Source organism: Canis aureus, chromosome 20, assembly GCF_053574225.1.
Source record: "Canis aureus isolate CA01 chromosome 20, VMU_Caureus_v.1.0, whole genome shotgun sequence".
In the NCBI taxonomy this organism is placed as follows: Eukaryota; Metazoa; Chordata; class Mammalia; order Carnivora; family Canidae; genus Canis; species Canis aureus.
This window is the reverse complement of record NC_135630.1, coordinates 56633084-56648647: the sequence shown is the minus strand read 5'-3', so window position 1 is coordinate 56648647 and position 15564 is coordinate 56633084. Positions and strand designations below refer to the sequence as shown.

The window sequence follows — 15564 nt, the reverse complement described above, 5'->3', positions numbered from 1 at the left end:
GAACCCAGATTCTAGAGCAGGAAGGAGCCTATAGACTGTGGGAGGACAAAGCTGGAAGTGAACTATTATTAGAGTTCTGCTTTTGATTCTTTCCTATTCTTTCATTGCCTTGAAACAAAAATTGACTGCCCTCATATCTGCAAAGACTCAGACTACTAAATAAATGCCTTCAGGAGTAAACAGAGTACTTATAAAGAGCTAAGAAACAGGCATCAAAAAGGATGACTACTTACCATTTGCATCGATATGGATGGAACTGGAGAGTATTATGTTCAGTGAAATAAGTTGATCAGAGAAAGACAATTATCATATGGTTTCACTCATATGTGGAATATAAGAAACTGTGCTGAGGATCACAGAGGAAGGGAGGGAAAACTGAATGGAAGTAATCAGAAAGGGAGACAAACCATGAGAGACTCTTCTTAATCACAGGAAACAAACTGAGGGTTGTGGAGGAGAGGTGGCTGGGGGAATGGAGTAATTGGATGATAGGCATTAAGGAGGCACATGATGTGATGAGACCTGGGTGTTGTATGCAACTGATGAACCATAGAATTCTACATCTGAAACTAATGATGTACTATATGTTGGCTAACTGAATTTAAATTAAAAAAAAGAAAAAAGAAAAAGCTGAGAAAGACATGGGGGACTAACTAACCTGGGGCATACTACCCAATACAACCTACGAATTTAATGCAATCTCAATCAAAATATCAAAAACATTTTTCACAGAACTAGAACAAACAATCCTAAAATTTCTATGGAACCACAAAAGACTTCTGTAGCCAAAGCAATCTTGAAAAGAACAAAATTGGAAGAATCACATTCCCAGATTTCAAGATATACTACAAAGCTCTAGTAATCAAAACAGAATGGTTCTGACACAAAAGCAGACACAGAAATCAATGGAAGAAAATAGAGAGCCCAGAAATAAAAGCACAATTATATGGCTAATTAATCTTTGACAAAGGAGTCAAGAATATACAATGAGAAAAAGATAGTCTCTTCAACAAATGGTGCTGGAAAACGGAGAGCAACATGATAAAGAATGAAACTAGATCACTTTCTTACACCATACACAAAATTAAACTTGAAATACATTAAAGACCTAGATGTGAGACCTTGAAACTATAAAAATCCTAGTGGAAAACACAGGCAGTAACCTCTTTGGCCTCAGTTATAGCAATTTCTTACTAGATATATCACTGGAGGCCAGGGAAACAAAAAGAAAAATAAACTATTGGGACCACATCAAAATAAAACGCTTCTGCACAGTGAAGGAAACTATCAACAAAACTAAAAGGTAACCTGAATGGGTGAAGATCACTGCAAATGATATAACCTTTTTTAAAAAATATTTTATTTATTTATGAGAGAGAGAGAGAGAGAGAGAGAGAGAGGCAGAGACACAGGCAGAGGGAGAAACAGGCTCCATGCAGGGAGCCCGAAGTGGGACTCGATCCCGGGTCCCCAGGATCACGCCCGGGGCTGAAGGCGGCGCTAAACCGCTGAGCCACCTGGGCTGCCCCTGCAAATGATATATCTAATGAAGGGTTAGATACCAAAATATATAAAGAATTTATACAACTCAATATAATAAAATCCAATAATCCAATTAAAAATGGGCAGAGGAAATGAACAGATATTTATTTCCCAAAGAAGACATATAGATGGTCAACAGACACATGAAAAGATATTCAACATCTCTAATCATTAGGGAAATGCAAATCAAAACTACAATGATATATTACCTCATACCTGTCAGAATGGCTAAAATCAAAAACACAAGAAACAACAGTGTTGACAAGGATTGGAGAAAAAGGAACCCTCTTGCACTTCTGATAGGAATGCAAACTGGTGTAGCCACTGTGGAAAACAGTATGGAAAAAATTAAAGATAGATTACCATGATCCCATAATTCTAATACTGGGTATTTATCCAAATACAAAAAAAAAAAAAAAAAAACCAGACTATTTTGAAGATATGTGCATCCCTCCGTTTATTACAGCATTATTTACAATAGCTAACATATGGAAGCAGCCCAAGTGGCCATCTATGGATGAATAGCTAAAGATGATACGGTATATAAACACAATGAAATATTACTCAGCCATAAAAAGACTATCTTGCCATTTGCAAAAATATAGATGGATCTAGAGGGCATAATGCTAAGTGAAATAAACCAGTCAGAGAAAGACAAGTACCATATGATTTCACTCATATCTGTAATTTAAGAAACAAAGAAAAAAAGAGAAAACCTGAAAAATGACTCTTAAGTATAGAGAAACAACTGATGGTTATCAGAGGGGAGGTGGGTGGGAGGGAGAGTCAAGGGGTTTAAGAGTATATGATGAACAGTGAAAATGTACAGAATTGTTGAATTACTATATTTTATACCTGAAACTAATATAACATTATATGTTAACTATACTGGAATTAAAATAATTTTTTTTAAGGAGCAAAAAAAGAAAAAAATACTATACTTATTTAAACATTGGTATATAAAGTAATGCTGATAGAAGACCTTGGTAAAATTTGTTGTCTTTAAAAACAGCAGCAAAGAGGGCATCCGGGTGGTTCAATGGTTCAGCATCTGCCTTCAGCTCAGGTTATGATATAGGGGTCCTGGGATCGAGTCCCACGTCAGGCTCCCCGTGAGGAGCCTGCTTTGCCCTCTGCCTACATCTCTGCCTCTCTCTGTGTGTCTCTCATGAATAAATAAATAAAATCTTAAAAAAAATAAAAATAGCAGCAAAGAAAAAGAGAAAAATGGTAATAGTCTATTATTTAAACTAGATAATAGCAACATGATGGAATTAGGGAAGGGGAGAGAGACAACAGGATGTCGGAATGTATATGAATCGTTTTAAGGAAGATCTATAAATACTAAGTTGTTATTTTTAAGTAAGAAAAGATTAAAAAGAAGATACAAAGTGTGTGTAAAAACAAATAATATGGTATAAACATTCAAATTTATCAAAAATTATAATTATTATATGTTTATTGACAGTTTCTTTTCTTGTTAGTGGGTCTATGAAATTCTTGGCTATAATCTCTATTCCTTTTTCTTTTTGTAAGTGGAAATTCCTTTAGTTTTCTTTTAATAATACATGGTTACGATAAAGTTTCAAATTCTGGAGATAAAGTGAAAATCTTCTAGAGTTAATTACAATTTGGTATATACTGTAAAGGACATTAGACCAGATGATCGCCTTTTTTTTTTTTTTTTTAACCAACACTTACCTTCTCTTAACTTAAAATATCTTATTCTTTTGTTAAAATATTTTCCTTTTCTATAAACTTGACACATGTAACCAGAAGTATGGCAACAGTTTTAGGAGATATAAGGAAATAAATTCAGGGCATGATTAACCTAAGTTTCTGTTTGTGGGACAGTAGAAAATTATTGGAGTACAGAATTAATTTAGGTACATGGCGGTGAGAGTTTAAGCAAGACTGGGCACATCAGAACCCACTGATCAGGGTTAAAGCACTGAATCCCTGGTCAGTTCAAAAGGCAGGTGGTGACCATTACATGGCTCAGGTAAATGTGTACACTGAGACTGTCTAGGTATTTCCTGAGGCAAAGGAAACTGAGTGAGCCTGGGCTATACATGCAGGTGGGAAGGCCATCAGGTGTTCTCAGTACCTTAGGGAGGAGACTGGAAGAAATAGAGGAAAAAATCTGAATAGATCAAAAAGCATTTAAAGACATAAATAGCATTCAAAGAAATCTCACATAAATCCTCAGAGCCAGATAGTTTTACATGAGTTTTAACACATATTAGAGAAATAGTAAATTCATATCTTGTAAAAATTTTCCAGAAAATACAAGAATAAAAGCTTCCCATCTTATTTTATTAGGTTAGTGCAATTGTAATTGCAAAATGAGGCAAGAAAAATGAAGAGAAAACAATTACAGCACATGTCACTTAAAAATGAAGATTCTAAAATCCTAAATAAAATATTTGCTAACCAAGGAAAATAATGTATTAAGAATAATACACCATGATCAAGTAGGATGTAAACTAGAAATGGAGGGAAGGTTTCACATTAGAAATTCTATTTATATAATTCACATTAATATACCATAGGATAAATGTCATATAATTATTTTAAAGATGCATAAAAAGCATACCAAGCTAGAAATAGAAGAACTTTATTAATTTAAGTAAAGGCTATACATTAAAAACCTCAGCAAGCATTATACTTAAGAAATGAGAAACTAAATGCTTCCTCTTTAAGACTGAACATAAGATAAGGATGTGCCACTACCAACGTTTAACATACTTCCAGAGGAATTGATCAAAGGGATTAGAAAAACAAAAGTAAAAGTATGAGGATGGGAGAAGTAGAAAGAAAACTTCCATTATTGGAATTGAAATATGATCATCTATCTGGAAATAAGAACAACCTATTAAGAATTAGAGAGTTCAGCAATGTTGTTTCAAAATATCAGTACCATTTCTCTCCACAAACAACAGACATCAAGAAAATATTTTAATTAATATTTTAAAATACTGATGTCTACTCAAAGAGTATCATGCACAAAATTAAAAAGTTGAAAGAATGGAAGCAGATTTTTTTAATATCTAAAGCTAATAGGAAATGAAATGCTCTTAAAGAGCATTTATCAAAAGACAAGAACCCATATGAAAAATAAAGAGTATGAAGAAGCAATTTCAGAAAAGGGAAGCCAAAGGCCAATTTAAATATGAAAACATATTCAAATTCATTACTGATAGGAGGAATTAAAATTAAAACAATAGGCTGTAAATTATGCATAGGAGATGGAAAATATTAGCAAGCTCGATAATGTCCAGGGTTGACAGAAATGAGAGAGTTACTGCTAGTGTGGACCAAAGTATTTATTTGGTAGAGCAACTGGCAGGACTTGGTCAAATTAAGTATAAACATGTCTCCTATTACTCAGCAATTGTGCTCCTGAGTATACATCCCAAAGAAATCCTTGCAAAGTTCCATGATAAAACAAGCGTGGGGATATTCATCATAACAGTGTTTGTTGTGACAGAAAATCTGGGCGGCCATACTAGGAAATACAGGTCGTTAAAACATGGTAGCCACAAACTATGGAATACTATGCAGCACTTAGCAGCAGTGTAAACATGACAACGTAAGTAAATGATAAGCACAAAAGGTTAAGCAAAATAAAATAGTAAGGAACAAAATGAGATACATAGCAAAATACCATATATGCATAATAAAATTTCATATACATAAAAAGGGGAAGGGGGCACAGTGGAGATATAATTAACACAAGCCCAATGAAAAGACCCATGAAGGTTCATAATATATTCTGTTTTATTTATTTGAAATTTTCGGTTTAAAATATTTAAAAACACATGTATATAAAACAATACTTATATTATGAAAAAATATATAACAAAAGAGAGTGTTTCAGTAGTTATTATAATGACAACCATATTAGAATGCTTCTCTATGGGTTAAGGTCAGGAGCATGGGACTAGAAACAAAAATAAAATAAAATATATAAATAAAATCAGTGCTTTGTGAGGACCAATGATGACAGTGTGCAATGAACTAAGGAGCATGTTTAGCTCTATTCTCTATGCAAAAGTTCCTTTAAAAAAAAAAAAAAGATTCCTTACAGCTATTTTTTTTTTTTTTAATTGGAAGGATCTGGTTTTAGACTGTGGAGATGAAGGAACTACAAAAATAATTGTCTAATTATTATAATTCAGAAAACAATTGAATAGCTGTTCCAAGTAACCAACTCACCATATATAACTATAGAAATGAATTGGAAATAAATGTCATTTATATTTTCAAGATAAGTCATTTCTGACAATATTCATCACAAAAAACTAGCAAAATCAATAAGCTGCTACCCACAAATTAAGGAGAAAAAATAGACTCTAAAGTACTTGCACTCTAAAAAGATACAGCAAAAAAGAACAAAGGGAAAAAATTTCTGCACCAGAGGCTGTAAATTGTTTTATTTGGTTCACACAGTTGGCAAAAGTAGGTTTTTTTCACAGGCAAAATTTTGTGCTGATATTAAAAAATTAGGACTTCTCAAAATCCACATTTGATTCTTCCAAAAAAGTCATAAAATCAGATTTTATAGGCCTCTTATTTCTACCTCGAGAGGATTCTAGAGCTGAACAAAAGTGCCCCATTTACTGGTCACATATTCTCCAAGGCTGTATGTCTCTGCCTGACATACAACATTATTTAAAATACCTTTTTTGCATTTTGTGCTCCTCATATCTCACTCAAAATTTTACAAAATATATAAAAAAATTACTTGTAATGTAAGCATGTAAGCAGTCATAGGAGGCATGAGCAGAGCATGTTAATTGAAAGGGTATGATGGGTCACAACAAATCTTTGGGGACTGGAGAAATAGTATAAAGAGGTTTGGTGAATAGACAGGGGTTTTTGGAGTGGTTAAAGAACAAGTTCCTAATGTAGTTAAGGAACTGATTAATGAATATAGTACATTAAGAAGAAAGTGCAGTAGATAGTAATTTTTGTTTAATTATTCTTTCAAATTAAACACTACTGAGCTTTGCTCACAGATTTAATGGAAGCTACTTCATTTCTTCTCCATTCTTCTTAATTGGTTTGCACACTTCTATAATAACACATCAATTTTACTAACTGCCTGTTATAAATGAAATATGATACTTCCTGTCAAGATAGTGTTAGGGCATAAAAATTTGTATATGAATATGAATAAATGTGGTTTTAGGGCTGCTTCGGTAGGACCAGCGATAGTGTACGGTTAGTAGGTCGAAGTACAGTCTGGAAATTCTATTCATTTAAATGAGATTATTTATGATGTTATATTTATTACTTACCTTGAGTGTCTATATTTTAAAGATCTTGTCTGTAAACCATATAACCTTCAAAATCTACTTCCCACACGCAGAAACTGATTTCCTCAAAAAGCATCTAAAAAAGAAAGAAGAAAATATGAATTTGAGGACATAAATATTGTTTCATTTATCTTAAATATAAAAGCAGATGTCAAAAAAAAGCAGATGTCAAAATTATTCTTTATGACTTTAGTAAATTTGGACAAGGGGGGGTGTATCTCATAAGACATATTTTATATAAATAAACAGTAGTCAATGAGATTTTTTCCACCTAGAAGTATCAGAAAGTTCTGTGAAACATATATTTTGATCTATGTCATAAAATTTAGTACTTTCTACAGTACTAATTTTATCTGGCTACCTAGTTTCTATGACCATTTTTAAGAAATCTAATTTTAGGGACATCTGGGTGGCTCAGTTGGTTGGGCCTCCTACTCCTGATTTCAGCTCTGGTCGTTATTTCATACGAAATGTTTGAAACGTTTTTCTGGGTTGTGGGACTGAGCCCCAAATTGGACTCCCTGCTGAGCATGGAGCCAGCTTGGGATTCTCTCTCTTCCTTTCCCTCTGCGTTCCCCCTTCCTTCGACTCACACTTACTCTAAATCAATCATTGTAAAAAAGAAAATATATAAACTACATTGATTCTGACGTCCAACATGAACATATCCCTACCCTAGAAAATATTTTCCTTATTCAAAATAGATCACAAAAAATATATTCTTGATTACATCTGAGTTGCATATAAATGCCATTATCATACAGATCAACTAATTAAATATTGTCTTCATAAAAATGGTCGATATCATTTAAACTACCCAATCAGTACTTTATACCAAACTAGGGAGACTCTGCAGAGGTCTTTTAAGAGAAATTGCTACTAATAGAGAATTAGGATTCTTTGCTAAAGAGAAAATGTTCTTTGCTAAAAGATTTTGATTCTGACTCTCCTTGGTTTTTAAACAAGCCTAAAACAAACAGTTAGGGAAATCGAATTTGGAGGCTAAAATACCATACCTTTAGTACGTGGTTGTTGAGTACTATGGATTCCCAAACCAAATATCAATAATTTTTGGATTAAATAACATGATTATCCCTTTTGGCCATTAGTGTAGATCTCTCATTAGTTTCTAGTTGCAGCTGCATGTTAAAAACACTCAGGACTCTTTTAACTATACTGAGACTTGGTATATTTCTCAGATATTCTGATTTAATTCGTATGATGTGGGGCCAGGGCATAGGTATTTTTTTAAAACCACTAAGGAAGGATATCTGTTCTTCAGGTTAAGAAACAACCTCACTGCAGTTATTTGATTTAATTTCTATAAATCAATGAGTAACAAAAAAATACTGTCTACAGATATCTATGAAAACTACTGAATACTTGCTAATCTGACTACTAACAAGCATGACATAAATGGTGGTGGCTGCGAATCTCAAAGTACAATGCAGTTAAGGACCAAAGATACTACTTTAAAATGTAGATTCCTACCAGGTGTCATGTTGTAGACTCTGATTCAGAGAAATTAGGCTAAGGCCTAATTCTCTATTTTTACAGACATCTCTGGTAATTATATAATGCAAAAGGTCTAAAGTTCCTATAAAACAGTACTATCAGAATTTATGAACACTACTACTAAATCTTCATTATTAGCATTTATAAAAATACATCTTGAGTTTTATTGTAAGATTACATTTCTAATCTTAAAAGAAATCCTGAGACGCTCAGGATAAGAAATAATATAAATAGGGCTTTAGCAATCAATCAATGTAGATAAGCTAAAATAATGTTTATGGATAATCTCTTTTCTAACTTGTGTATTCTCCTAATCAACAAAATACTGTGCCAAAAGAGAAAAACAAAGAGAGAATAGATTATATTCTGTAATGAAACTTTAACTTAAAACTACATATATAACTACAAACATGTCCTCAATGTCTCAGAATTAAAAATGTTTTGGCCCTAACTTAGCGGGGGGAGGGAGGGCGTCGGGGGGGGGGGGAGTTCTTCTATCATCATTTGCTCTAAGAGCAAAACTAAAAATTTTTTAAAGAAAAATCTTGAGTCATTTCCTTCAACACACACACTAACATAACTTACTAAAAATAACATGAAATAGGCTGTTAACATTTTAGCTTTGAAACTTCTTATAAACAGGTTCAGAAATACTTTGTAATAAACATAATATATTCATATGCACATATTCTTTAGATTCTTTCTGAAAAAGAAAAGTCTAATAAACAGAGATAAATATCCAAGTGTCTGCTATACATAATAAGGATGCTGATCTCAATAACTACTAGCCCTTTAAAGAAAACTATACTTATTTTCACTTACCTCCCTAGTATGGAGGTGCTCCTAATAAAGTATTCTTTCTACATGCATGTGCTACTAAAGACTTCAGGTTTTTCTATTAACTTAACATCAACCTTTAGTTTATGACTAAAGTTGATTCTTTTCCCAGACCTACTGCTGCTTAATAGTGAGTAAACAGCCATGGACTTCCCAAATGTCTTCCTGAACACGGAGCTATTCCACCTCTCAAATCTGCAGGATCGGACGCAAGTCGGCCTCTGGTTTACAGCTATGCAATGAAGTCCAATGCCTTTTGGCAAGTCTCATGATCTACTATTTGACCCCGGCTGCCTTTTGCTGTTTATCTCTCATCTCTTCATCAACCAAAACTTGGCTCAAATACTGCTTCCTCCTTGAAGGAAATTTCCATCAATCTGACACTAAAAGCTTTCTTCCTCTTTTGATTTCCAACACTAATTATTGAAAATTACTTAGGTAATTAATCAGATACTCACTTATGGTCCCTTATTTCTATCTTTTATTATTAAGATTTGGCATATTTGTTTTATTCCCTCAACTAAATTATAATTTCCCAGCAAGCCCTAGCCTGAAAGCATTTAATAAATATGTGATGATTTTATTTGTTGGTCTTCTCAGTAACTGAGTATAGCATTTTACAGCGATTGAGTGAGGCATCCAGCTTTTCTCTCTAGTATATTTTACAACAATTAGTGATTTAAAAATTGTAATTTCCCTATGCTGCAATAACTAGCCCAACTCTTTTGAGGATGCCACACCCAATTCTTTTAATGTCTCATGATCCAGGTAATTTTAGTCAACTGAGGGGCAATGGTGCAATAACTGTTGTTAATAGTAACAAATGAATTAACAAGAATGAACATTTTAAAAATTAAATTAGACTCTATTTAAATATACTTAACACAGCTGTTATAGGGAACAGGTTTAGTGTAGTTTCCTTAGGAAAACTATACTTTAATAAGAACCAATAACTTTGTAAATAACACAATATATTACAAAAGAATTCAATGTATACATATTACTCTTTAATAACTAAAAATACATGGATAATAAAGTGTCGGCAACTTTGTTTATTTAGTGCTAACACTTCTTCTTTGAAATACAGTAATAAGAGCTAACATTTATTGATTTCTAAATTCTAACCATCATTAATTAATTTAATCTTTATAACAATCCTAAGAAGTACTATTATCATCTATGTATTATAGATAAGGAAATTGAGGAACAGAGAAATTAACTTGTCCAACATTTCACAGTTAACAACTGTCAGAGCTGGATTTCAAACGCATGCAGTCTACAATTACCTACGGTATTTCTTGAAGTCACTGTCCATTAAACTAAAATCTCCAGTAGCTCTGGAAGCCTTACTTAACATATCTTCATATAAATTTCTGTCTTTACACATTCCACCCTTTTACAAGGTTTATCAGGTTGCACACTCAAAGGAGAATGCCATGGGGGTTCACTTCCAACTCTTCCACAAAGAGGTAATTTCTAAGTCCTCGTTTAGTGCTACATACACTTTATTATTTTTGTACAATTTAAAGAATAAAGTCTCTGTACAATTTGCCTAATAAAGCATAATAAATACTAAGGTTTATCCTAAAAGCCTCAGTCTTGCTTTGAATGTAATGTTCTAGAAGCCTAATGACATTATGATTTATTAGGTATGGCCCTATGCTGGGATATAATATTTATGGTTTTAACTTATTAAAAATGTTTTTATGATAAACTAAACCTTCTTAAAACATTATTGCACTCCCAATTTTGAAATATGGAAGTTTTTACAGGAAGAAAACATGCTTTCTACTTCCCTGAGCTATGGGATGATATAAAAAAACCTAAACTTTTTTTTTTTTCTTTTTTAAAGAGAAAGTATGAGCGTCGGGGGAAGGGCAAAGGACTGAGAAAAGAGAGACTCAAGCATGTTCCACACTCAGTGTGAAGCTCCATGAGGGACTTAATCCCAAGACTCTGAGATTATGACTTGAGCCAAAATCAAGAGTGGGACACACAACTGACTGAATCCCCCAAGCAGCCTCAAAATCTAAACTTTTATAGGTGATTGCTCTCATAGCATTAGCAAAATGCAATTCTGTAGACCTCAAGATCCCATTCTAATAGGTGACTTTAAAAAAAAAATCTATTTCACAAATTTCATATGTGGTTGAATGCAAAAAGATCACAGCAAAAAAAACAAAAAAACAAATAAACAAAACACGGAATAAAATAAAACCTTCCAGTCTTTTATTTCAGTAAAAACCAAAGAGTTAAAAATATATTTAGCTCTTGTCTGCTTGCTTATTTATTTGCCATGTCTACTCTTTTAAAGTTTCCAAATTTCTTCAGTATGACAAGAGTTCTAATCATGCAATCAAATGGAAGATTTATTTTCTCAATTGATTTTAGCATAGAGAATAATCTTAGCCCTAGTGTGTTCAAGCCATTGCTTACTACAGGTTAAATCCATTATAGCTTTATTTCAGATCACTTATTTAGTGCACCTTGCATAACTTTTATTTATGTTTTTAATGCAACTGTTCTATTTATGTTGAACAGCATAAAATTCCCTCATTGGATATGCTCCAGTCACTGTTAAAATGAAAAATAAAGAACCACAGGTAATTCTAAATTCTGCCCACCAAATTAGGCCTTGTCTTTAGCCCTCTTGCAACTTGTCCAGATGATCTGGCTTCAGTTAAGACACTATATTTAAAGTCCAAAGTAGCTAAAGTTCTTTCATAAAAGTTGATAATAACCAGGCTATTCAAGGTATAACATAAATGACATTTATTATCATTAGAGAAAGAAAAGCAACCATTTTTGTTTCTTATCTTCTTTCTGCACCAGCATTCTCTAAAACTGTGTATCTGATCTAGACAGGGCATCTCTTCCACTGGAATAAATAATCAATTTGGTTTTCACAAAACCACCTTAATTACCTGTTATTTGGGAAATACCAGTGAGTGATTTCAGTGATATCTGAGTGATATGCAAACACCTTGAGAGCTAACCTTTTTGGACAGAAAGAATTATGCACACCATTTTGCCAAATATAGTACTGAGAACATGCATACTAATATTCTGGCAATAACAAATTTATTATGCCTGTTATCCCACTGGGCTGGTTGATAGACAATTAATGAGCTAATAGGGTTGGGACCTCGTAAGTGGGTTGGCAGCTCATTTATTAGTCTAATTCTATGTAGTTTTTCCCAACCTCAAAAATAAGGTTCTTGAAAACCATTATGGATTGAGAACTCAAGGTTGAGAAAATAAGTATGGTGTAGAGAAAGAAATCCAGGATTTGGAGATTGAAGTCTTGTGGATATCAAGGTCTAGGTTAATAGATTACATTCAATAAAACAAAGACATTTTAAAGAAATCTTTTCCATTTATTCTTTCATGCACCAGAACTTTTCAAGGATTTCCTCTATGGCAGTATTATAGAAATAAACTGTAAAACTATTCTATATAGTTTTATGATATTTTGTAAAGCTATTTTACTTTTGGAAATGATAAATATACCAGAGACCTTGCTCTCTGCCTTGCTCTGAATGCTGGCACTGTTAAAATTTATGACTAGGATGATATTGATGCTATCATTGTATCTTCTCAGGTTCTGACTCTTGCCTCTCTGACTCCTGACTCAGTAGTCTCTCCTAGACTTTTATAGCAGTTTATCCCCGTTATCTTTCTCACAGCATCTTCAGAAACCGCTACCACTGACATCACCTCCATTTTCTTTGTAAAAGCATCACAACGGAAAAAAAAAAAAAGGAAGAAAAGCAACAGTGATTAACTACTGCTAATTTCAGTGTTCAAGATTGTGCTAAAAACACACAGGAGTATCTTGGAGATATTGAAGATTTGTTTCCAGATCACCATAATAAAGCAAATATTATAATAAAGTGAGTCAATTGAACTTTTGGGTTCCCCAGAGCATATAAATGTTATGTCTATCTATACTATATATAGTCTATTCAGTGTGCAATAGCTTTATGTCTAAACAATGTACATACCTTAATTAAAAACCCATATTGCTAAAAAATGCTATTATCTGAGCTTTCGACAAGTCATAACCACTGATCACCATAACAAATGTAATAATAATGAAAAAGTTTGAAATATTGCAAGAACCACCAAAATGTGACACAAAGAAAGAAAGTGAGCAAATGTTATTGGAAAATGGCACTGAGAGACTTGCCCAATGCAGGGTTGCCACAAACCTTCAATGTATAAAAGAAAAAAAAAGTAATATCCATTAAGTACAATAAAATGACATAAGGTGGTAGGTGGAATTACTGGACAAGAAATGAGTATATCAAAGGAGAAATTTCAGCATCAGAAGGTGCTTAAATTCCTTCCAAAACATGGCAACCTTGAAGGTCCCTTCCAAATTCATGATTCTAGGAATCTGATTAAGAATCATAAGGAATTTTATGGGCAAACAAAAGAATGCTTTGGGGGAAAAAAAAAAAAGCATTCACAAGTCAAAAACCAAAGTTGTACTGCCCCCTTTTGGAGGGAGACTACAGAAATTCATAAACATTTAACAGGACGTCATTACTATTTTTCAATTCTAAAGCAGGATAGTAAAATACAGGCATTAGTTGTATCAATCAGCAATTTATTTCTTAACATATTTAATTAACCCCAATGTTTATTTTATTATTTTTTAAATATTTTATTTATTTATTCATGAGAGACACACAGAGAGAGGCAGAGACACAGGCAGAGGGAGATGCAGGCTCCATGCAGGGAGCCTAATGCCGGACTCGATCCTGAGACTCCAGGACCATGCCCTGGGCCAAAGGCAGGCACTAACCCGCTGAGCCACCCAGGTGTCCCCTAACCCCAGTGTTTAAACAAACAAAATAATATAAATTGCTGGGAGGCCAACAGAAGAACAAAACAAAATATTTGGAAGTGATACTGAAATTCATGACACGCAGTGAAAAATTCCAAAAGAACTGAATTTAGCCCAACAACAACAAAAAAAGTTTCTGTTAATGATGCAACAGAAAATGGGTCCATAACCCTGTGTGTGTGTGTTTGAGAGAGAGAGAGAGACTATTGCTTTTGTACACAACAATCAGAGGTCTTTAAAGTAGTTTCACATAGTTTCAAGTATTTAACATTTTGAGGTATTTGATACATAAGACACTAAACCCCAAAGGAAAACACTATTCTAAAGATCGATTTCATGAAACGTTCATAAACCTACTTCGATACCCAAAAAGAAATCCAGATCCAAATATAAAACATAATGCTTTATTTATGTGGTGAAAATGAAGATAATAACAGCCCTAAAAGTGACTCCACTAAAATGAGCTAATCAAACTATTAGAATGTTGTAGGAGGTTAAGTAGAAAATACTGAATCAGAACTGAGAGAAAATCTTTTTAGAAGATGTTCTGTGCATAAAACAAAAGAAAATCATGTTAGCTAAAAATTTAAGAAAATATATACACTTATTAATTAGTACTTGTTAATTAAGACTAATTTAAAAGAAAACTAATTAAGGAGAAGATTTATTTAAATTAACTTATACAAAAATTTTAAATATAATTTTTTAAATATGTGCATAAAGACTAAAAACTGTTCTTATAAGATTCTTAATATAAGTGGCTTCAAAATGCAGCCATATATTATTAAAACCATCATATAAACTCTTACAGAAAACATCAAATTTATGCTATAAGATTTTTTAAATGTTCGATGATATGGAAATACACTCCTTCCAGTATTTATGGTGTTGATAATATAAAGTATGATCTTTTTATATAATGCATACTGTAGCCAAAGTAACTTTTCAAATTATCAACAAAACAAAATAAAACAACCCTCCAAAATGAGGGGTCCTCATTAATGGAAATAAATCCTCCTGTATTATCCTAAGGGAAGAGACGCTAGCCAGAACTAACTGAAAAAAAAAAAAAAAAAAAAGCAATAAGTAGTTGCACCTTGGGAAAATCAAATTCTACTATGATTTCCAACAAAAACAAAAATATATCAGAGAAAAATATTAGAACCCTGTGCAAGGAGGTGAAATCCTCACATGTCAACACATGGAAATAATTAAATGACAAGCAGGGAAAATGCAAATAAATGCACAGAAGAGTAGGAGTATCATCCTTAGTGATGTCTGAAAAGGAAGTTAATGTGACTGGGGACTATCAAAGTCACCAGTGAGTGTTTGGGGGAAACATCAGTCTCTGGCTTTCTGCATTTTTTTGGTGCAGGCACTCATAGCAGCAAAAGAAACCATATTACATGAGAAATTTTATGAGCCAGTAGTAATGCCTGATTTTATGATGTCTGGAAACAGCTTTTACCAAAAGAGAACAATATTTCAAATCCTACC

At 33.0% G+C, this 15564-nt stretch overlaps 1 protein-coding gene across 22 annotated transcripts in view; it reads right to left on the bottom strand.

The window, feature by feature from the left end:
- Positions 1–15564, bottom strand: part of MBD5 (methyl-CpG binding domain protein 5) — a 435430-nt gene that overhangs the window by 262796 nt on the left and 157070 nt on the right. For all 22 annotated transcript variants that reach the window (XM_077861625.1, XM_077861624.1, XM_077861616.1 and 19 more), the window contains one exon: positions 6846–6939. The gene's annotated coding sequence lies outside the window, so the exon portion shown is untranslated. The remainder of the gene's footprint in view (positions 1–6845; positions 6940–15564) is intronic.